This window comes from Staurois parvus, unplaced genomic scaffold (genome assembly GCF_062004578.1).
Source record: "Staurois parvus isolate SC_StPar_1 unplaced genomic scaffold, SC_StPar_1.0 ptg001051l, whole genome shotgun sequence".
Taxonomy (NCBI): Eukaryota; Metazoa; Chordata; class Amphibia; order Anura; family Ranidae; genus Staurois; species Staurois parvus.
Genome location: NW_028318847.1, coordinates 3,028,947 through 3,051,789, shown reverse-complemented (window position 1 = coordinate 3,051,789; position 22,843 = coordinate 3,028,947). Strand labels below are relative to the sequence as shown.

Genomic DNA, 22,843 nt, shown 5'->3' with positions numbered 1-22,843 from the left:
GGGTTGTCTTTTTGTTGCCCATCTAGTGCACCTGTTGTTAATTTCATTAACACCAAAGCAGCTGAAACTGATTAACAACCCTCTCTGCTACTTAACTGACCAGATCAATATCCAAGGAGTTTAATTGACTTGATGCTATACTCTGATTAAAAAGTGTTCCTTTAATTTTTTTTGAGCAGTGTATTTTTAAAAAAAATTTGGCAGAGATTTGTTCATCCACATCGATCAACATGATTAGAGGAATTCGTTAGATTCTAACGAATCAGAGATTTCTTTTTTTTTTTTATTCAGCCCACAGGCTGCATAAAAAAAAGAACATAACATATATACCCAACAAGGACCAGCGACATACTGGTATATGGTTATATACATACTCGATAGAAGTAGCAGAATGTATTTTGGGGTGTAATTCCACATATACCAATGGCATGTGTGAACAATATATAATTTAAGTGACAACTTTGTGTAAAAAATAAATAAATACATCCCCCATATAGTAATTCATCCCCCTTTGTCATTTTCCTAAAAACTTGTGGGAAAATAAAGTATTCCATTGACTCAACATGCCTCTCAGAAAATAGTCAGGAGTGTTTACTTTCCAAAAAGGGGGGAATTGTGCTATCCTGGAATTTCAAAGCCTCTGAAACTGTGATAAGTAGTGAGGAAGTGAAATGAGGAATTTACGTACCATCAGGCTTTTAAAGGGGCCATTGGATTTCGGGCTCCCATATGTGGCTAGGCTGCCAAAAAGTCTCACACATGTGTTATCCCCATACTCAGAAGTAGCAGAATATATTTTGGGGTGTAATTACAAACATACCTATGGCATGTGTGAGCAATATACCATTTAAATGACAACTTTGTGTAAAAAAAGATGGCTTAGGGTTTCTACTTTTTGAAAAGGGTTCATTTGGGGGTATTTGTACTGCCCTGGCATTTTAGCACCTCAAGAAATGTGATAGGCAGTCAGAAAGTAAAAGCAGTGTAAATTTCAGTAGCCGCTATAGCTTTCACACAGACCAATTAATCTACACTTATTGGGATTTTTTTACCAAAGACATGTAGCAAAATACATTTTAACCTAAATTTATGACAACTTTTGAGTTTATTGGATATTGTTAAAACCAAAAGTAAAAAATATTGTTTATTTTCAAAAGTGTTGGTCTTTTTTTGTTTATATCAAATACAGTGACCAGTGCAGCGCTACAATATTAAGTGAAATCACAACATATATTGAAAATTAAATATAGAAACTCCGATCATCTTCATTAGAGTACTTCCATCCTTCTGTAACCACCAAGTTCTTCAAAACATGAAAGTGCAAAATTCCACCACCAGATGTCTGCTCACTTCCAGTAGTGTGACCTCACATAATATTACCATATTTTCCGGCATATAAGACGACTGGGCGTATAAGACGACCCCCTACTTTTCCTGTTAAAATGTAGTGTTTGGGCTATACTCGCCGTATAAGACTACCCCTCTTCCAATGTACACCAGTGGGAAGAATTGTGCCCCATCATTGGTGTCAGTGGGAGGAATAGTGTCCCATCATTGGTATTAGTGGGAGGAATAGTGCCCCATCTTTGGTGTCAGTGAGAGGAATAGTGCTCCATCATTGGTATTAGTGGGAGGAATAGTGCCCCATCATTGGTGTCAGAGCGACGAATCGTGCCCCATCATTGGTGTCAGTGGGAGGAATAGCACCCCATCATTGGTGTCAGTGGGAGGAATAGTGCCCCATCATTGGTATCAGTGGCAGGAATAGTGCCCCATCATTAGTATCAGTGGGGGGAATAGTGCCCCATCATTGGTGTCAGTGGGAGGAATCGTGCCCCATCATTGGTGTCAGTGGGAGGAATAGCACTCCATCATTGGTGTCAGTGGGAGGAATAGTGCCCCATCATTGGTATCAGTGGCAGGAATAGTGCCCCATCATTAGTATTAGTGGGGGGAATAGTGCCCCATCTTTGGTGTCAGTGGGAGGAATCGTGCCCCATCATTGGTGTCAGTGGGAGGAATAGTATCCCAACATTGGTGTCAGTGGAAGGAATAGTATCCCATCATTGGAGCAGCTGCGCGAACATCCAGTAGCCGAACCGAATGAAGGAGCAGCCGCGCTTCCTGGACCGGATCGTCGTGGGACCGGAGCCAGGTAAGAAACAGCAGCCCCAGCCCACCCCTGTACTTAGTGTCCCTTGGAAGGGGGGGGGGGCGGCGGCTGCACCGCGCTACCGCACCGCCCCCCTAAAAAGTGTCAGCATGCCGTATACCGGCGTATAAGACGACCCCCGACTTTTGAGAAGATTTTCAAGGGGTAAAAAGTCGTCTTATACGCCGGAAAATACGGTATGTTTGGTCTAACTGCGCTTATGGTCCCAGATCGGACACTGAAGATCACCTTGATGAATTCCAACTATGGTTCACATCTTGTTCAGAATACAATTCCCACCATCACTTCACTTCATAAACAAAAGATTCCACATGCGTAAACTTTAAAACATTTTATTATCTAAATATTATACAAAATGCGCACTCACATGTATAAGGTGCCCAACCGCACCAAGTAAAATAAGCCTCTGATATAAATTGCTCTGTGATCTAGGAATCTGTGCCGTGAGGAGCCAGCAGTGATAGGGCTTAAGCAGTGTGTCATCCGATATTACTGTATGCAGATCAATATACACCGCTGATGCCATTATGCTCACCGGCTCTGTAATGCATCGTGGGATCATCCAAAGCTCCTCCACGGCGCATTTCATCACTCATCACGTGACTTTCTCAAGGGGAACGTAAGTCACGTATATCAAAAAAAGGCATAAATTCCAGTATCTATACCATAGTTTGTAAACGCTATAACTTTCACATAAACCAATTAATATACACTTATTGGGATTTTTTTTACCAAAGACATGTAGCAGAATACATTTTGGCCGAAATTTATAACTAACTTTGAGTTTAGACTTTCTGTCTTTTTTTTGTTTATAGCGCAAACAATAAAAACCCAGCAGTGATCAAATACCGCCAAAAGAAAGTTCAATTTCTGTGCAAAAAAAGGACATACATTTTGTTTGTGTACAGCATTGCATGACTGCGCAATTATTTGTTGAAATAGTGGAGTGCCAAATAGCAAAAGGCCTGGTCAGGAAAGGGGGGTAAATCTGCCAGAGGGAAAGTTGTTAATGGCTTAAATTCTGAGGTCCTTGCATGGATGAGCTGCAGCATGAATGAGCTCATCCACCACACATTGCCTTTTGCAGAAGAAGCCCTTGATGTCCCTGAGGGCAATAGTATCCTCAATTACCCAATTCCACCAACGTCCAGCTCCCAGTGTTTGGGAGCAAAGGCTGGGAATCTCTATGTGAAGTGGCGGCATACTCTTTTGGCCTACCTTAGAACATCCTAGAAGCCAGTGTACCTAAGTAGAGACTGCTGCACCACAAGGTGTGACAGGCAATGCACTGAAGGATAGCACAGGATGGATCTTTTCCCCTAGGCCAGTGGTCGGCAAGCCGCGGCTCGCGAGCCACATGCGGCTCTTTACAAACTTAAATGCGGCTCTTCTGTGTGCCGGGCGCCCGCACCCCTCCCTCCTCTCAGGCGGCCGCCCCAAAAGTCAGGACTCTGCAGCTGTCAGGATGTAGGCGGGGCAGCCAGGATGTAGGCGGGGCAGCGTGACGAACTCCTCTCCTCTCACAGTCCGCCCTGAAGACCAGAACGGCGCGGGAACACGGCGAGAAGAACGCGCGGAGCAAAGGTAAGTGAATTGACACAATATGGGGAATGAATTACTATGGGGGATGAATTACTATAGGGGGGATGAATTACTATAGGGGGGATGAATTACTATATGGGGGATGAATTACTATATGGGGGATGAATTACTATGGGGGATGAATTACTATATGGGGGATGAATTACTATGGGGGATGAATTACTATGGGGGATGAATTACTATGGGGGATGAATTACTATATGGGGGATGAATTACTATATGGGGGATGAATTACTATGGGGGATGAATTATTATAGGGGGGATGAATTACTATAGGGGGGATGAATTACTATGGGGGATGAATTACTATATGGGGGATGAATTACTATGGGGGATGAATTACTATATGGGGGATGAATTACTATATGGGGGATGAATTACTATGGGGGATGAATTACTATATGGGGGATTAATTACTATGGGGGATGAATTACTATATGGGGGATGAATTACTATGGGGGATGAATTACTATAGGGGGGATGAATTACTATAGGGGGGATGAATTACTATGGGGGATGAATTACTATATGGGGGATGAATTACTATGGGGGATGAATTACTATATGGGGGATGAATTACTATATGGGGGATTAATTACTATGGGGGATGAATTACTATATGGGGGATAAATTACTATGGGGGATGAATTACTATATGGGGGATGAATTACTATATGGGGGATGAATTACTATGGGGGATGAATTACTATGGGGGATGAATTACTATATGGGGGATGAATTACTATGGGGGATGAATTACTATATGGGGGATTAATTACTATAGGGGATGAATTACTATATGGGGGATGAATTACTATGGGGGATGAATTACTATATGGGGGATGAATTACTATAGGGGGGATGAATTACTATATGGGGGATGAATTATTATGGGGGATGAATTACTATATGGGGGATGAATTACTATGGGGGATGAATTACTATATGGGGGATGAATTACTATATGGGGGATTAATTACTATGGGGGATGAATTACTATATGGGGGATGAATTACTATGGGGGATGAATTACTATATGGGGGATGAATTACTATGGGGGATGAATTACTATGGGGGATGAATTACTATATGGGGGATGAATTACTATGGGGGATGAATTACTATGGGGGATGAATTACTATATGGGGGATTAATTACTATAGGGGATGAATTACTATATGGGGGATGAATTACTATGGGGGATGAATTACTATATGGGGGATGAATTACTATAGGGGGGATGAATTACTATATTGGGGATGAATTACTATAGGGGGGATGAATTACTATATGGGGGATTAATTACTATGGGGGATGAATTACTATATGGGGGATTAATTACTATGGGGGATGAATTACTATATGGGGGATGAATTACTATGGGGGATGAATTACTATATGGGGGATGAATTACTATATGGGGGATGAATTACTATATGGGGGATGAATTACTATGGGAGATGAATTACTATATGGGGGATAAATTACTATGGGGGATGAATTACTATATGGGGGATGAATTACTATGGGGGATGAATTACTATGGGGGATGAATTACTATATGGGGGATGTATTTTCAGTTTTAAAAATGTGGCTCTCAAAATAAATTTCAATCGTGGTCTTGGCGAGATTTGGCTCAGTTGAAAAAAAAGGTTGCCCACCACTGCCCTAGGCCTACAAGGTGCAAAACAGTGTGACATAAATTTGCATGAGCCATTGCATAGGCTCTTAGTCATTTGGGTGAGACTGGTGGCTCTGACAATAGAGGTGACTGAGTTATCACCATCTTCATGCAGCATGACATGGGGGAGCACTACCAGCTCCAGTGGTGTGCCCTGTCATGTATTCTTCCCAGCATCCACTAAATTGACCCACTGGGCTGTGAAGGAAATATAAACTCCCTGACCATGCTTGCTGGACAACATGCCTGAAGTCATATTTTCCCAGCTGCTGACCGCATGCTCCAGTGACAAAGAGATAATACTTTCAACATGCTGGTTGAGGGCTGCTACAGTTGTATAGAACAGTCTGCAAATTCACAGAGGGCAAACTCCACTAGCTGGAATAGGAGAAGATGTAGGGTCGGCAATTTTGCTAAGCTGACACTGAGACACTGGCCATGGGAGTGACTTAGTGCATATATTTTACTCTGCTACAGCAGCTGGAGAAGAAACTCCGGCCTAATCAAGGATGTATCTGAAGACTGCAGGGTGAGGTAAAGAGACTTTGAGTACAGCTGAAGCCTATACTTGGGTCTTCTAAGCATGGCCTCATGCTAACCCTTTTCACCACTTAATGCGCCATAAGCTATGTCTCCTAAACACCTTGTCAGACTTACATCCCTATTGATTGATGCTGCAGATGTATCAGTGGATACATAGCCTTAGGTTTCTGATCAGTTTCATTCGTGTGTTGCTCCCACTGAGCTTTGTGGTGACTAGTCACGTGCTTCCTCATGCATGTGGTACTCAAATGACTTGTAGATTTACTATACTTACTATACTATACTTACTATACTTGCTGCAGGCAGAGGCTGCAAAGCACTATGGTGCTGTCTGCAGCACATGTTGTATGAGAAAAGGCCCAGATGGCTGAAACCTGCGAAGCAGCTTTAGGAATTCCAGTGGTCTGCACCTGTTTAGTAGTATTTTCCATATGCATGCATTTGAATTGCAGAATGTTGCTGGAGAACATTCAATTTTGCCCCTGTGATGAACCAGGAGCGCTGAGAGAGAGCGGCAGATCACATGAAACCTGACATGCGGGTGTTTATTGGGGAGACAGTAAGGGTAACTAGAGCAGTAATGCATCACTACACAGATAGACTCTGGCCTGCATCCTAAGTGGACTAACGAAGCAGGGGGGATAAGTCCAGCACACTGGACAAAGATCTGGGCAGGTAGGATTGATGCCCAACTCCCAGGGCAGCAATCTGAGCAAACGCCAGCACACAGGGCAGTGTTCTGGGCAGAACAGGGTTAAGTCCAGCACACAAGGAAAAGGATCTGGGCAGAACAGGGTCACATCCAGCACACGGCAAAGGTTCCAAGCAGAACATGGTCAAGACCAGTACACAGGGCAATGGATCTGGGCAGAACAGGGCTAAGTTTAGCACACAGGGCAAAGGTTCTGGGCAGAACAGGGCTAAGTTCAGCACACAGGGCAAAAGTTCCAGCAGGACAGGGTCACGTCCATCACACAGGGCAAAGGATCTGGGCAGAGCAGGGCTAAGTCCAGCACACCAGGAAGAGACTTGGGCAGAACAGGGTTAAGTCCAGCCAGGGGCAATGATTCCACTAGGCAAACTAGTCAGCTGCCTAGGGCGCACTGCTACGTAGGGGCTGTGACGGGACTCACTTTGGTTGGGGGGCCCATGGAACCCAGCTCACTTTGGAGAGGTGGGGAGACCCCTGTCTCAGCTCCCCGTATCCCTCTTATGTGTAAATCACCCTGTGCCTGTTAAGGGTACAGGGTGATCTGTCCTAATATTGTGTGGGCTTTGTCTCAGACTGTGTAGACATGTTTAGGAGATAGGTGTGGTAGGGGCTGTTGATTGTTTAATGTTATGTGGCTGCATCCCATTGTCCTATTGTTTGTCTGGCTTGGGAGCAAACTATTATGGGATGTATGTGTTTATGTGTATTAGCTTAGTGGGGGGGGGGGTCTCCAGCAGCCCTCCCTCCTGATGGGACTGTCTGCTGGTGTGAAGTTTGAATACCTATGTGTCTCCAGTTATTAAATGTAGATTGCCCCACCCTGTGTCATTATGCAGGGAGGGAGGATTGTCCCCTGAGTGTATATATCTTGTATCTGTGTTCAAATAAAGTAGTCTACCTCTGGTTTACTTCAAATCTGGCGTCATCTTGATCTTGGGGTAACAATAGCCAGTTTCACTGGTCTCGTGTTCCAGAGCCTGAGAAGCAGCTTCTTGATGGAGATACCCAGCCGTGGGTGGCTGGGGTCCGTTACAGGAGCACCTGGGCGCAGCACAGGCCAGCACTCTCTCTGTCTGGGAAGCCGCCACATCATGCATGATCATTCAGCTGAGGTAAGGGGCAGCAGAGGGGGGGAGGAGAAAGGACAGATGAAGATGCCAGGTGTCTGGGGCCAGTGTAGCAGCTGAGCTTCAGCTACTTCCAGTGTTCCTCTTAGACTCAGTGCCTCACTGCAAGCCGGCTGGTGGTTGCTGATCACTGTGGAGTTCCAGCCCTTCTCTTCCCATTCATCAGCGAAGGTGGAGCTTCGCCTGCAGAGGAAGGTAATGTCTGACTCTGATGTCTCGTGTCTGTGTGAGTGTGACCCGGCCGGCCATCCATCACATGTGCAATGTGTCAGTGAGTGATGACATCATCACGATCCCACAACCAGCTCTTCTAGTGCCTGCTTATCTGTGTCAGTGTTGGTGTGTTGTGTTGGATCTGTCACTGTGTGGGATCACTCAGTTCAGGTGTTCTCTGTGTGTGTGTGGGCTGGACTGCCTGCTGTCACAGCATTTTATCTCCCCCATAGCCTGGGGAATTCCAGCCTGGGATCTGTCAGAGCTATCTTATGGCACTTATTTTTGCAAATTAAAAGAAATTTAGCAGATTCATGTTTTGTTGATTTAATTTTTTCTACTATTTAAAAAACAATTTTTGTGGGGGGGGGGGAGCAAATAGCTGGTCTTGTCTAAGATGCAAAATAGTCTAGCACCAGCCCTGAGTCCAGCACACAGGGCAAAGGGTCCAGGCAGAACAGGGTTAAGTCCAGTACACACGGCAAAGGGTCCAGGCAGAACAAGGTTAATCCAGCACACAGGACAGAAATCTGGGAAGAACATGGTTAATCCAGCACACAGGACAGAGGTCCAGAGCAGGGATGGCAGAGCTCTGGCACAGTGGGGGTTAAACAACTCACCAGCCAGCAGTGGAGAGCCTGGGGCTGAGAGCTGGGGTCTGGTAACAGAGGCAGGCCAGGCAGGAGTCTTCCTTGGTCCACAGGTCCTGGTAAGGGAGGTGGTTGTGGGGGTCTAGCTGCAGCACAGAACCCCTCTCAGCATGGCGGTTGACCAAGGGGACAGCAAGCAGGGGGACTTCTGGTGCCCAGGCCCCGCTCCGGCAATTTATTTCCTCTGTAGAGCGTGTAGAGCAAAGAAGCACCTCCTGCGCTGATAGCCATGCCTGTTTGTTAGACTCAGTCGCGTTATCAATATACATACACTTCAATAGTTGTGCCTGCTGGGTAACCTGGGCCTCGTGCAACCTCGTCTTAATCTTAATTGCAGATATTTCTGACACAGATACTCACCGGAGGAAAGCCTTAAACGCATCCCATGTAAGTAAAGGGTCTGCCTGAAGATCATTATGATGGAAGAAGTCATTGATCTGTTATGCTACCATTGTTGTCAGAAAAGCATTTAATTTCCAAGGTGCCCGGGAGAGAGCAGACCCAGGTTTAATTTGTAACTTGACCACTAATGGTGAATGATCGGAGACACTGCTAGGACCACAAGTAGATGTTTTAATTAGGGAGATTGCTAATGAATTTCCAACACATAAGTCTATGCGAGAAAGCGTATTATGGGTTTTGGAGAAGCAGGAGAACTGACGGAAAGTGGGTCAACACATACGCCAGTAATCCACCCAATCTACCTCAGTCAAGAATCGACCAAGGACAGTCCTCTAGCCCGGGAAACCATGACAGCCAGTGGGTGCTTATCTAAAATGGGATCCAAATACCCATTAAAGTCACCCAGCACAAAAAACGGCACATTAGGCTTATCAAGCAAAAACTCTTCCAATTGACTCAAAATAATAGATGAAAAGGGTAGAGGTATATAGACAACTGCTAAGACATATGTAACAAAATATAGTTTACAATACAGGAATACAAATCTTCCTTCGGGATCAGTTTTACACACCAGCTCCCGGTAAGGTATGGCTTTATGTATCAATACACTCACTCCACACAAATAGGTGGTGTGGGTGGAGTCATACACCCACGGAAATCGTGCCATAGACAGGGTGTCCCTTGTGAGATGAGTTTCTTGTAGGCCACAGATCAGGGTGATGCTTACGTAGTTCTGTAGATACCATCATCTTCTTCAGTGCGTAATTGAGGCCTCTAATGTTCTATGAAATCAAAGGAGTGTCTTCCGTAATTCGGGTAGAAGAAAGAAAAGGAGAAGCTATATATCAGAGGCTCCACTGCCCTCTCAGAACAGTCAGAAAGACCATGCTCCATATTACAGTGCACCGCACAGCTTACAAAAGAAAAAAGGTATTTAAGATGGCCAACACTGGAAAAAGAGTTTGAAAGTTCATTAGGAACAGTGGCATAACGGTGCCTAACGAAACTAATCTAGGAAACATCTGATGAACTGAATGTTCGCTTACCTGAAGGGCCAGGTTGCTCACACCCAGGTGCGAGTGAATAGAATTGCATAGTGTTAACTGCCATTCAGATACTAGTGCTATTATTCAATTATTACATCAAACAGGTAGAGCTCAGTATTGCGGCAGTCTACAGAAAAAACTTCCCGGTGAGGAATGAACAAGGTATATCAGTTATCCTGGATTGTCAAAAAAGTTATAGTAGCAAGAGTTAATCATCTGGATTGAGTGGATGACGGCGCAGTTGAGCACGAAAATAACAAATTTACATGCAGTTTGGATGGACGAACAGCTATGTGAGTTATTTATAAATGTATCCCATATTATTGGTTTATAACATTTTGGAACAATAAACCACCTCATGACCAGAACAGGTTTTGCATTCACAATATACTGTGTCCATAATGCCCCTTTCACACTAGCAAATACATACCTTAGGAAAAAAATACCCTAGGATGAGGACAACTACAGTGTACACTATATTGTCAAAAGTATTGAGACGCCTGCCTTTACACGCACATGAACCTTAATGGCATCCCAGTCTTAGTCTGTATGGTTCAATATTGAGCTGGCCCTCCCTTTGCAGCTATAACAGCTTCAGCTCTTCTGGGAAGGCTGTCCACAATGTTTAGGAGTGTGTCTATGGGAATGTTTGACCATTCTTCCAGAAGCGCTGTCAGGCACTGATGTCAGGCGAGAAAGCCAGGCTTGCAGTCTCCGCTCTAATTCATCCCAAAGGTGTTCTATCGGGATGAGGTCAGGACTCTGTGCAGGCCAGTCAAGTTTCTCTACCCCAAACTCATTCATCTATGTCTTTATGGACCTTTTTTTGTGCACTGGTGCACAGTCATGTTGGAACAGGAAGGGGCCATTCCCTAACTGTTCCCACAAAGTTGTCCAAAATGTCTTGGTATGCTGATGCCTTAAGAGTTCCCTTCACTGGAACTAAGGGGCCAAGCCCAACCACTGAAAAACAACCCCACACTATAATCCCCCCTCCATTAAACTTTACACTTGGCACAATGCAGTTAGGCAAGTACAGTTCTCCTGGTAACCACCAATCCCAGACACGTCTATTGGTTTGCCAGGCAGAGGTACGTGATTTGTCACTCGAGAGAACACGTCTCCACTGCTCTAAAGTCCAGTGGCACTACACCACTGCATCCGACACTTTGCATTGCACTTGGTGATGTAATGCATGGATGCAGTTGCTCGGCAATGGAAACCCATTCCATAAAGCTCTCTAATCTGAAGGCCACATAAAGTTTGGAGGTCTTTAGCTATTAACACTTCACTTCAGCGCACTTCAGCATGCGCTTACCCCACTCTGTCATTTTACGTCGCCTGCTACTTCGTGGCTGAGTTGCTGTTGTTCCCAGTTGCTTCCACTTTGTTATAATACCACTAAGGCTACATTCACACTAGCGTTGTGTGCAGGTGGCAGAAAGGCGTTTGGGAAGCGTTTTTACCACTTCCCAAACGCCTCGGACAATTCTGCACATTGCAGCACATAGTGCTGTTCTAACGGGAGCGTTAGCGTCGCAGCAAAACAGATGCCTCTGGTCGAGTCAGGAGGCGTTGAAGCCTCCTATTCTAGTCTACGGTGCCACTCCGCAAACGCCCGGCTGGCGTTTGCGGTGCAGTTGCAACGTGGTTGCGGGGCATTTGCGGAGCGGTAACACCATTCAGACTTCATTATAGGCATTTGTGGTGCATTTTTAACGCTCGGCAAACGCCTAGCAACCGCCCCTGAACCGCAAATGCGACGTTTGCCGAGTGTTAAAAAATGCTCCGCAAACGCCGGACCAACGCTTGCCAAGCGCTATAGGGGCGTTTGGCAAGAGTTGGTAAAACAGTCAAGTGTGAACGAGCCCTAACAGTTAACTGTGGAATATTTAGTAGCAAAGAAATTTCACGGATGGACTTATTGCACAGGTGGCAACCTATCACGGTACCACGCTTGAATTCATTGAGCTCCTGAGAGCAACCCATTCTTTCACTAATGTTTGTAGAAGCAGTATGCATGCCTAGGTGCTTGATTTTATATACCTGTGACCATGGAGCTGATTGGAACACCTGAATCCAATGATTTTGAGGGGTGTTCCAATACTTATGGCAATATAGTGCATTTATACAGTATCATTGATTATTTTTTAAATTAACTTTTACTGAAAAGACCATTGCCATAATCAAGGCATGATGAAAAGTGTTTTAGGATTTTTAACATAGCTGTATCTTTGAGAAAATAGGAATAAAATATTTTCCAGAGCATTTTAGATTAGCTCATTTCAATGATATTACTACACAGAGAACATGACATGACATATGGGTTACACAGGATGATTGAACTTTTAGTGACCAGCAGCAAAGAGAGAGTCAGTGGGGATTTTCAGGAATGAGTTTATCCAGAACACCCTGGAAAAATGTTTTTTTTCCTGTTTCTTAAGGCTCACCCATGTAGAAATATGAGGCAGTATCCCAGCAGCCTAGTTGCTTTTCCCACATAAGGTATAAAGTGTTAAGGGTTTAGAAAGGTATTTTTAAAGCAACTCCTAAAAGTGATGCAAACACTGAAATATAAATCACTTTTTATTTCTTTTAACTATTGAATGTCCATTAAATCCTTTAATGTGAATTTTCATATATGAAGCAATAAAAGAAAATTGTTTGGTGTTAGACATTATTCTTTGGCTTAGTTGAAAGTAAAACTTGCCATAAATGGCTCACTTTTCTCTTGTCTGGCTGATTTTCTCTTATTCAGCTTGGTAACAGCATGGATGGTGAATCTTCCTTGCTATGGTGTTCAGCAGTAGCGGCACCTGTATACATGCGAAAAAAAAAAATCAAACCTGTCTCAGGGATGGTTGTCACCAATACAGGAAATATATACAACAATAACACATTTCTAAAAAAAAAAAAAAAGTGGTGAAAAGGTTAGAACCCCTGTCAAGTTTTCACTGATGTCTGCATTGATAATAGTCAAATGCAGTCCCTACCATAATAGAAAAATAAGGTAACATTTCCCAACATGGCTGCACATAGCAATAAAACCATGATCGAGTTTCCAACATTTGACTAGTCTAAAAAAAGCTGAAACAAACATTTTGGCTGGAGTTATTGGCGCACAAACATCTTTAGAACCATCTCTCTCTCTCTCTAGGATAAAGATGTAATGCAGAATAGAGAACAACACTTTTTAAATCAATGATAGCTGTATGCCCTATTTTCACTACCATTAAGCAGAATGGAGTACAGATCACTCTGTCTCTGTTTCAGGCCAAGAGCAATGAAAACAGGAGATCTGTTATTGATCAGAGATTATTAGTTTTTTTGCTCCTTTTCTGTAATAAGAAGCATTTTTATAAAGAACACACTGTAATTCATGAACATTTTCAGCTGGTAACATTCGTCCTAGTTATAAACCATATTTTCCATATACTAATTTTACATTCTCTGACTTATTCACTACTAGATGAAAAAAATTTTTAATAGTTATCAAAACTAGCGCCAAGGAAATAATAAAAAACACAATCAGTAAATGCTGCTGCTCAAAGTAAAAAACATAAAAATTAACATAATAAAACACAATGCAAAACAAATCATACAAAATTAGAAAAATATATATATGAAAGTCCAAAAAGTCCCAAATAAAAGTCCAGTTCTCCAATATAGAAAGAAAACAGTGATGAAAAAGTGTTCATAAATTTTCCAGCGTGCTTACATCACCAGTGATAATTTATTTCTCCTGCACTCACCAAATACAGTGGATTCCCAAGCTGATATGGCTTGAGAATCAAAACAGGCTTATAGGTGGGATGTAGTCTCCACACATGTGTCCCACTATGACGATTCTTGAACAACCCTCCAGCATGATCTCTCATAAATCGATGAAAATGTTCATCCAGGAAAACTTCAAGGTAACAAGTCCAAAACACAGAGGCAGCCAGAGGACCCAGCCAGCAGTGTAGCTTTTCAGACACGTGTTCAATTGTTGCACCTGTACCTGCACCTTAAAGAAGACCTTAATTAAAATGGTTGCACAGTACACAGAAACGATCAACTATTAAGAAAATAAACTTTTTTGGTCAGGACTTTGTAGTACACAACATAGCTTATAGAGTGCAGGAGTCAGGATATGTATCATATGGTTTTTTACACTGTCAGTGTTAGGGGGAAAGCCTGCTGTAGAAATTTCCTCTGGAGTTAGTGGTTACTGGAAAGAAAAAAAAATTCCCCATCAACTTTGGGAGAAAAAGAAATGTCCAACATCAGGGGGAAAGGAATAATTCCCAGCATCAGTAGTTAGCAGGAGGAAAAATATCTGTTGTTGGTGGTCAATGCAAGGAAAAAAATGCCTGGGAGGAAAAATGCAGGCGGGGGGTCACAGAGGGCCATTGGGAATAAACATTTTAAAAAATTTGTGGCAAAAAATTCCACCCTGCACATTACTGTTGTGCAAAACCATAGGTCTTTTTTGCCTGTATCTCTACTGGAGCACCCACATGGCGGTAATGTGCCTGTCTTGTACAGACCCAGGTGTAAATCCATCCATAATACAAAGTCCATAGAGAACCTGAGATGGCTTCCCCCTACTCTACACCCAAGCATTATTCTGGCAGGTGTTACAGGAGGAGGGAGATTTTTGATGCAGGGGATTTTTTGGGACACGAAGAAGGACAGAGGAAAGGAGAGGAATTTTTGCTAGAGAGGGGCTGAATTTTTGCTGGGTGAGTTGCCCACGATTGTTTATTTGTTGCCCATGTTCAGTCATATTAGCCCACTTCTTGCCTGCATATTATCATGATTGACTGTTTGCTGCCCTCACTTTGTAACAGTTGATTGTCTGTTACTTGAACATTGTATATTATTACCCATTTATAGCCCATGTATCATGAGGACTGACACTTTTTTTACCTACAAATTTTCAAGTCACCACTGTTAAGAGGTCCATAATACTATAATTTAGTCCCCTGCAGACTTATCACTAACAAAACATCCCACTATTATCATGATTATTTCCGAAATTTAATTTAACATATACAGGAGGAAGATAAAGAATATTGCATATAGTATTCATCTTTAGACATGTGCAGTTTGTTTTGTTCCAAGTCAAAATTTGGACAAATTTTCCATTATGCGGAGATTCGGATATATCTGCATTCTGAAATACAATAGTAATGAATTTAAACAAATCTGAAATAGCAAAACAAAATTCACCTGAAATTTTAATTGATTCGAATTTGAAAACACATTCGAAAACAAGTTCAAATTCGAAAACAAATTCAGAGACCAATTTGAATTTGAAAATACAATACAATACAATAGAAAATAAAAGAATAGAATAGAAAATAAAAGATTAGAATAGAGGAAAAAAGAACAGAATAGAAAATAAAAGAATAGAACAGAATACAGCAGAAAATAATAGAGTAAAACAGAACAAAATAGAATAGAAAAAAAGGAATATAAAAAAATAGAATCAATTAGAATAGAATAGAAAATATTAGAATAGAAAATCAAAGAATAGAATAGAAAATAATAGAAAAGATTAGAAGAGAAAATCAAAGAATAGAATAGAATGACACCAAGATGACACCAAGCTGTGCAGTGGAATAACGTCCTTACAGGATGTCTCCAACTTACAAGCCGACCTCAATGCACTGTTTAATTGGGCATCTATATGACAAATGAGGTTTAATGTTGATAAATGTAAGGTTATGCACTTGGGGGCTACAAATATGCATGCTTCATACATACTAGGGGGGGTACAACTGGGGGAATCAATGGTGGAGAAGGATATGGGGGTTCTGGTAGATCACAAGCTTAATAATGGCATGCAATGCCAAGCTGCTCTTTCTAAAGCGAGCAAAATCCTCTCTTGTATTAAAAGAGGTATAGACTCCAGAGAGAGAGATATCATATTACCCCTGTGCAAATCATTAGTAAGACCTCATCTGGAATATGCAGTTCAGTTTTGGGCACCAATTCACAAAAAAAAACATTGAAGAACTGGAGAAAGTACAGAGAAGGGCAACCAAACTGATAAGAGGCATGGAGGAGCTCAGCTATGAGGTTGCTTTAAAAAAGGTCTGGATTCTTTCCTAAATACACAGAATATAACTGGACATAACATTTATAGGTAAAGGTGATCCAGGGAATATCCGATTGTCTCTCAGGGGATCAGGAAGGAATTTATTCCCCTGCAGAAGCAAATTGGATCATGCTTTGGGGGGGGTTTGGCCTTCCTCTGGATCAACTGTGGGTGTAGGATTCTAACTTTTTTTTTTTAATGGTTGAACTGGATGGACTTTTGTCTTTTTTCAGCCAGACTAACTATGTAACTATATGTAAATATGTAAGAATAGTGTAGAAAAACAATAGAATAGAGTAAAATAGAAGGACTATAACTGTATTTCCGAAATTTCAAATTTTGAATACAATGAAGTTGAACAGAATACATTTGAATAGAATATAAAGTAATAGAAAAGAATAGAATAGATTATAAAAGACTAAAATACTTTACAAAAAATTGTGAGCTGCGCTATGGTGATGTGAGTAGTGACCAACCACGGCATTGTGAAAATTTTGCTGAAATAGAAATTTCCAATATGGTCATGCAACTTTTCATATAACCCATATACCCTCACAAACGCTTATGGATTGTAACGTTAGAATTATTATTGAATCTGTTACAATTATTTTCAAATCCGTTAAAATTGTTTTCGAATCCATTAGAATTATTTTTTAATCCGTTCAAAATTTAGAATTTGGTCGAATTTGAATAAACAAAACAAATTCCGAAAAACGAATTAGACTAATTTAACTAATTGAACAAAACAAAATTAGTCAAATAACGAATCAAAACTAAACAAAATTTATTTTTTCACTTTGCACATGTCTATAGTCATCTTGTTGGAATATTTCTCTGCTTCAATACTGCAATGCATAAAATCCTCTCTGTGGCTTGATTTTTATAAATGCTTGAATCTGCTGTATCACCTACAAATACCTAGTAACTTCCTAACATAATATTTAACCTGGATGCTGATTACGGAGAGGTCATTTAGTGAGTAGTCTACTTTGTATAGTGGACTTCTGTTTGCAGACTATCAGTCAGATGTCTGGTTGGAGCTGGAGCTATTATCTACAGGGCACTAACCTTTTGATTGCAAGTTTCCAGGATGAGCTGGGTTAATTCCAAAGGTCATCATCCTGACAGAAAACTGAAGCATGATTAACCTCCCTAGCGGTCTGATTATTTCAGATTTTTGGTGCTGAAAGCGGTACCATTATTTTGCATGGAAATATGTAGTTTTTTTATTGTAGGCTGTAATTTTTGGGAATACCTCACTGAAATCTGTCCGAACAAGAGTCTAGTAAACATCCCGGGTATGATAAAATTTGAAACACGAAATCATAAATTATAATTTAATAAATAATCATAAAAAATAATAATAATACATTTAATTCAATAATATAATCAAACCAAAAACACTGAAATTGGAAATAGAGCTCCAAGTTCGCACATTGCTGAGCAAAGTCGCAAAATCGTTTTCAGTGTCTGATGACGAATTTCCCCACGAATCATTATCACTCAATTCTGCAAGTGGTTCTGATTTACTATCGCTGTTCTCTAGCTGATCTAAAACCGCTTTTGACCTAAAGGGACACTTTTTGGACGCCATGGACTTTTCTCAGTTTCCAGGCAGAAAGAACAGACAAAATGCAGACAGGGCACAGGACAAAGCACTAGGGACAAAATGTATGTGAAATGGGTTGAAACAGCAATGTTTTGCTATGTAAAATTTGTTTGGAAAAAAATGACATTTTTTAAAATTTTCAAATTTCCCGCCACTGGCGGCGCCCGTACGTCCCAATGTCACAGGGACCGCAACACAGAAGCCGGATGCTGGCATCGGCCGGAGGAGATGGCCGGGGACACTGCAGGGGACACATCGCAGGAGTGAAGGACAAGGTAAGCTCTGCAGGGACTCCCTATGCAGCGCCGCATAGTAAGCCGAGTGTAGCTCGGGGTTACCGCTTTTGGCACTGACATTTTACCCCGAGCTACACTCGGGAATACCGCTAGGGAGGTTAACTAATCTCTTGTTACCAGTGTAGCGCTACCCCTGCAGGGGCCGCTTCAGAGTGCTTGTCCTCAGTGGTTGCCCTGACCTTGCAAGCCTCCCAGCACTTGTGACGCTCTGGGTTCAGACATATTTCAACAGTATAGATTACTATTGCAAGAGACACAATTCTTTAGTAACACCTCTATAGTAAACTGGTTCAAAAGAGTGGGCTACATAAATAATAGGTTTAGGATATACAACCCCAGTTAACGCATAAAAGCAGAACACTGTTAAAATAGGAATAATCAATTAGCAACATTTAGCAGGTTAAACAGTCACAAGTAATAAGCACTTAAACTACTTAATTAGAATGCCAGCAGCAAGAGAGGGAAGAAAAGGCTTGTTGACTTATCAGTTCCCTCTGAGCCACTGGCTCTGCAACAGAGCATTGAGAAAATTATGTAAATGTATACTCTGGCATAAATAGATTTAAGTATCCTAAGTCAAATAACAATGGCCGTAGAAGAGAAAAGGTCCCTTCAGCTTGAGTCCTGTGATGTTTAAAGTTCCTGATATGGTGGTATCCACTGTCACTGTCTTCTGCTAGCAATGGTGGGGCCCATAAGCATTAATGAACACTGTTAATTCAATGAAGTTAAACAGATAAGCCCTTGCACTGCTCATAGCAAAGGTCTCCTGGTAACTGAGGTATAAAGGTGTCTGTGTGCAGTGTCTCAGAGTGATGACACAAAGAGGTTGGACATCTGCCCACTTACCAATCCTATGGATAGCATAGCCTCCTATGAACTTCTTGCCCGGACTCTTGCCCGGACTCTTGGCTGTTTGAAGGGATGTGCGAGTTTCTGTCTGACAACCTGTCAATGAGGCAAGTAGAGATGTCAGCAATCTGTCTCTGGAGGAAAAATGACAGTCCCACTGTGTTTAGCTCTGAATCCCATGCCAAGAGAGAAACAGTTCTTTTCCCAGCATCCTTCTGGTTCGCCAGCTCCCTGGTAGTTGTAGTTCAATCAGCAGTTAGGTGTAAACAGACAGCTGGTCTGTTTACATATGACCTCCCATAGAGCAGAGAGGGTTGTATTTGTGTCTGCTCTGCATCAACGGAGCAGACACAGACCTGTCATCTGCCTGCTCTGCTAGGGATCAGCGGGCAGATCCCCTGCTGAGCAAAGGATTCCACCTATTGTGAAAGGGGCCTAAAACACATTGCCTCCAACATAATAGCACAAAGTCACTTTAACGACAATTTAAAAAGGTCCGCCTAGTAGATGACAGCAAATTCAAACCTACAGTGAATATATCCTCAGCTGAAAGCAGCAGAAGGTAATCGCACTATACCTGCAATGCTCAGTGTTATTAGATTTGCCCAGCTTTAGTTACTGGAATACTAGTATTCCAGTGTTTCTCTTCTCCCTCAGCTTTTCCCCATTACGCAGCTAATGTATCCGCCACCCCCCTCTGTCATTCCCTCCACTGGCTTCCGATTGCCCAATGCATAAAATTCAAACTACTAACAGTGACGTATAAAGCTGTTCATAATACTGCCCCAAACTACCTCACCGACCTGATATACAAATACCACCCAACACGTACTCTTCGCTCCTCACAAGACCTCCTACTCTCCAGTTCCCTGGTCTCCTCCTCCCATGCCCGACTCCAGGACTTCTCCAGGTATTCCCCCATCCTCTGGAACTCACTACCCCAATCCATCAGACTGTCATCTACCCTCCTCACCTTTAGGTGCACCCTGAAAACCCATCTCTTCAGGGAAGCCTACCCCGCCCTCACCTAACAGCCGATCTCCTCCACTCCTACTACCACTCCATCCCCCACCGCCATTACCTCCTGTACCACTATCCCCTTCCTGCTAGATTGTAAGCTCCAAGGAGCAGGGTCCTCGAACCCCTTGTGTATTGTATTGTTACTGTATTGTCTCATGTACTGTCCCCCACTATAATGTACAGCGCTAAGCAAACTTTGTGGCGTTATATAAATACTGTATAATAATAATAATGTGACCCCAGCACTAACGGAGATGGGCAGGGGAGGGGCAAACAAGGATGCTGTGTAGATGAATGACATCCTCCTTATCAACTGATGATGTCATTGGTTGTCAGGACGCTGGTAGCTAGAAGGTCGTAATGGTGCACAATGAAAATTTGTGACTTTGTGTAACTAAATGGCAAGCTTGATACACCTGCTCGCTTGTACACAATTTTTGGGCACTTCTTAGGAACTTTGCCAAGGCATCCCTGAAGAAACCTCAAGTTTGAAAAAGGCTGATCTATGGACTCCTGCTTGACAGAAGTCAATTTAACAATTGACTTGGAAAACTTTTGTCAGTCAGCAGCTGCAGCCCCTGATCTGCGTATTCTGACAGAGGAGGAGTCCTGCTGTCAGAATACAATGGCACAGTAAGGAGTATTCCTTCATCCACCTTGCTTGTATAGATGGGGAAATCTATTTTTTGTTTTGTTTTATTTAGATCAGCCTGCTATCTGATAGGAAAAACAACTAATTAAAGTTAAAGGATACATTCACCTTTGGAACATGTTACATGTTCCACTCGTTTTTAACCTCTTCCTATCCGGCCCATGTACATAAACGGCAGGAAGGGAGCACTGCGGACGCAGATGGACATTTCTAAACACCTCCCAGCATCCATTGCCTGTGCTCACCCCCCACAAGTAGTACAGTGTCACTATGGTGACACTGTACTGCTAGGGTGACAGTATGTTAACAAAAACATAAATAATAATATAAAAAAATAAAATAATTTAAAAAAAATTTTTGAAAAATTAAAATTTTTGACTATAAACTAATTTGGGTTATTTTTTTTTTTACTAAAAAAGATAGATGAATACATTATGGCCAAGATTTATGAAGAAAGATTATTTATTTGCTAAATTTTATAAGAAAAACACATTTTTTTTTAATTTTCTGACTTTTTCATTTATATAGCAAAAAAATAAAAATCCCAGTGCTGAATAAATACCACCAAAATAAAATTTTATCTGTCTCAAAAAATGCTAAAAAATTCATATGGGTACAGTGTTGCATGACCGCGCAATTGTCATTGAAAATGTGATAGCACTGAAAGCTGAAAATTGGCCTGGACTGGAAGGGGGTGAAAGTGTCCAGACTTGAAATGGTTAACGTGTTCCCATAGCCGCAGCCACGCCCGCCGCCCTCCCTCCCTCTGAGTGATAGTAAGGGGAAACTTCTCACCATACTATCTGTCAGATTTGAAAACAGCGTGGCCCTGTGGAGCTCCGCCCACATGGCCACGTCACTCATTCACAGTGTTCTGTGAATGAGTGCCTGCAAGTCCCGACAGCCTCAGCAGCTGTGGGATTGTAGTTTTCAATGAATTACCACAGCGCTGTGGAGCTTCCTGTTAATATATCTGCTTGCTTGTACATGTGCATTTATTATTTTTGTCCAAAAGGGGAACTTATCCTTTAACCTCCCTGGCGGTATTCCCGAGTGTAGCTTGGGGTAAAGTTTCAGCACCACAAACGGTAACCCCAAGCTACACTTGGGATTACCCTGCAGCGTTGCTCCGGGATCTCTTCTGCACTTACCTTGTCCTTCGCTCCTGCGATGTCCCCCCTGCAGCATCCCCGGCCATCTCCTCTGGCCGATGCCGGCATCTGTCTTCTGGGTTCCGTTCCCTGCGAATGTCGGGACGTACGGGGGACGTAACCGGCGGGAAATTTTAAAATGTCAAAAAGTGACATTCACTAAATACACTAAAATCACATAGTAAAACATTACTGTATCAAACCCAGGGGTGGACTGACAACTCATGGGTCCCCGGGCAATAGGGAATCATGGGGCCCCTGTGTCCTTGCCCAAACTCAAAAAAGCCAATGAAAAAGGTACCAGGGACATTTCATGGGGCCCCCTACTGACCCCGGGCCCTCGGGCAGTGCCCTAGTTTCCAAATGGTCAGTCCGCCCCTGATCAAACCATTTCACATACATTTTGTCCCTAGTGCTTTGTCCTGCGCCCTGCCTGCATTTTTACTGTTCTTACTGCCTGGAAACTGAGAAATGTCCATGGCATCCAAAAAGCGTCCCTTTAGGTCAAAAGCAGTTTTAGACCAGCTAAAGAACAGCGATAGTAAATTAGAACCACTTGCAGAACTGAGTGATAATGATTCGTGGGGGAATTCCTCATCAGATACTGAGTCTCAGAGCTCTCTGGTCTGATCAAATGATTGGTTGCAAGCAGCTGGCTTCAGTGGAGAAGATGGACAGCCAGCAATGGATGACTCATAGTACGCCAATAGGCAATGTCAAATGCCCAGGCATTACAGCTGTTGTTGGTGTTCTGCCTAGAGCAGTGGCCTTGTTCAGATTGCTCCAGTCCAAATAGACTCAAGTTGGAGGAGAACCACAGGTCCAGGTCTGGCCACTGACCTGAAAAGCAACAGAAATAGGATATCTCTGTGCGGGCCATAGAGGGATTACTTTGACACAACTGGCCAGCTCAGCCTAAAAATGTATTGTGTGAACTAAAAATTCTTGTTTTTTTTATCGCACAATTTGATAGGAAGGGTATATAGCAGTGTGCAGAGGGTTCATCTAGAATTTCTAGTGTTAACATGT

The 22,843-nt window shown here is 42.5% G+C and overlaps 1 long non-coding RNA gene across 1 annotated transcript; it reads right to left on the bottom strand.

The window, feature by feature from the left end:
• Nucleotides 1–12,717: 12,717 nt before the first annotated feature.
• LOC149440831 (uncharacterized) lies at nt 12,718–14,130 on the bottom strand. The gene is made up of 2 exons (XR_016307488.1): nt 13,902–14,130; nt 12,718–12,965 (listed from the first exon to the last, which is right to left on the bottom strand). It is a non-coding gene; the product is annotated as an uncharacterized LOC149440831 (long non-coding RNA).
• Between the last annotated feature and the right edge of the window lie 8,713 nt (nt 14,131–22,843).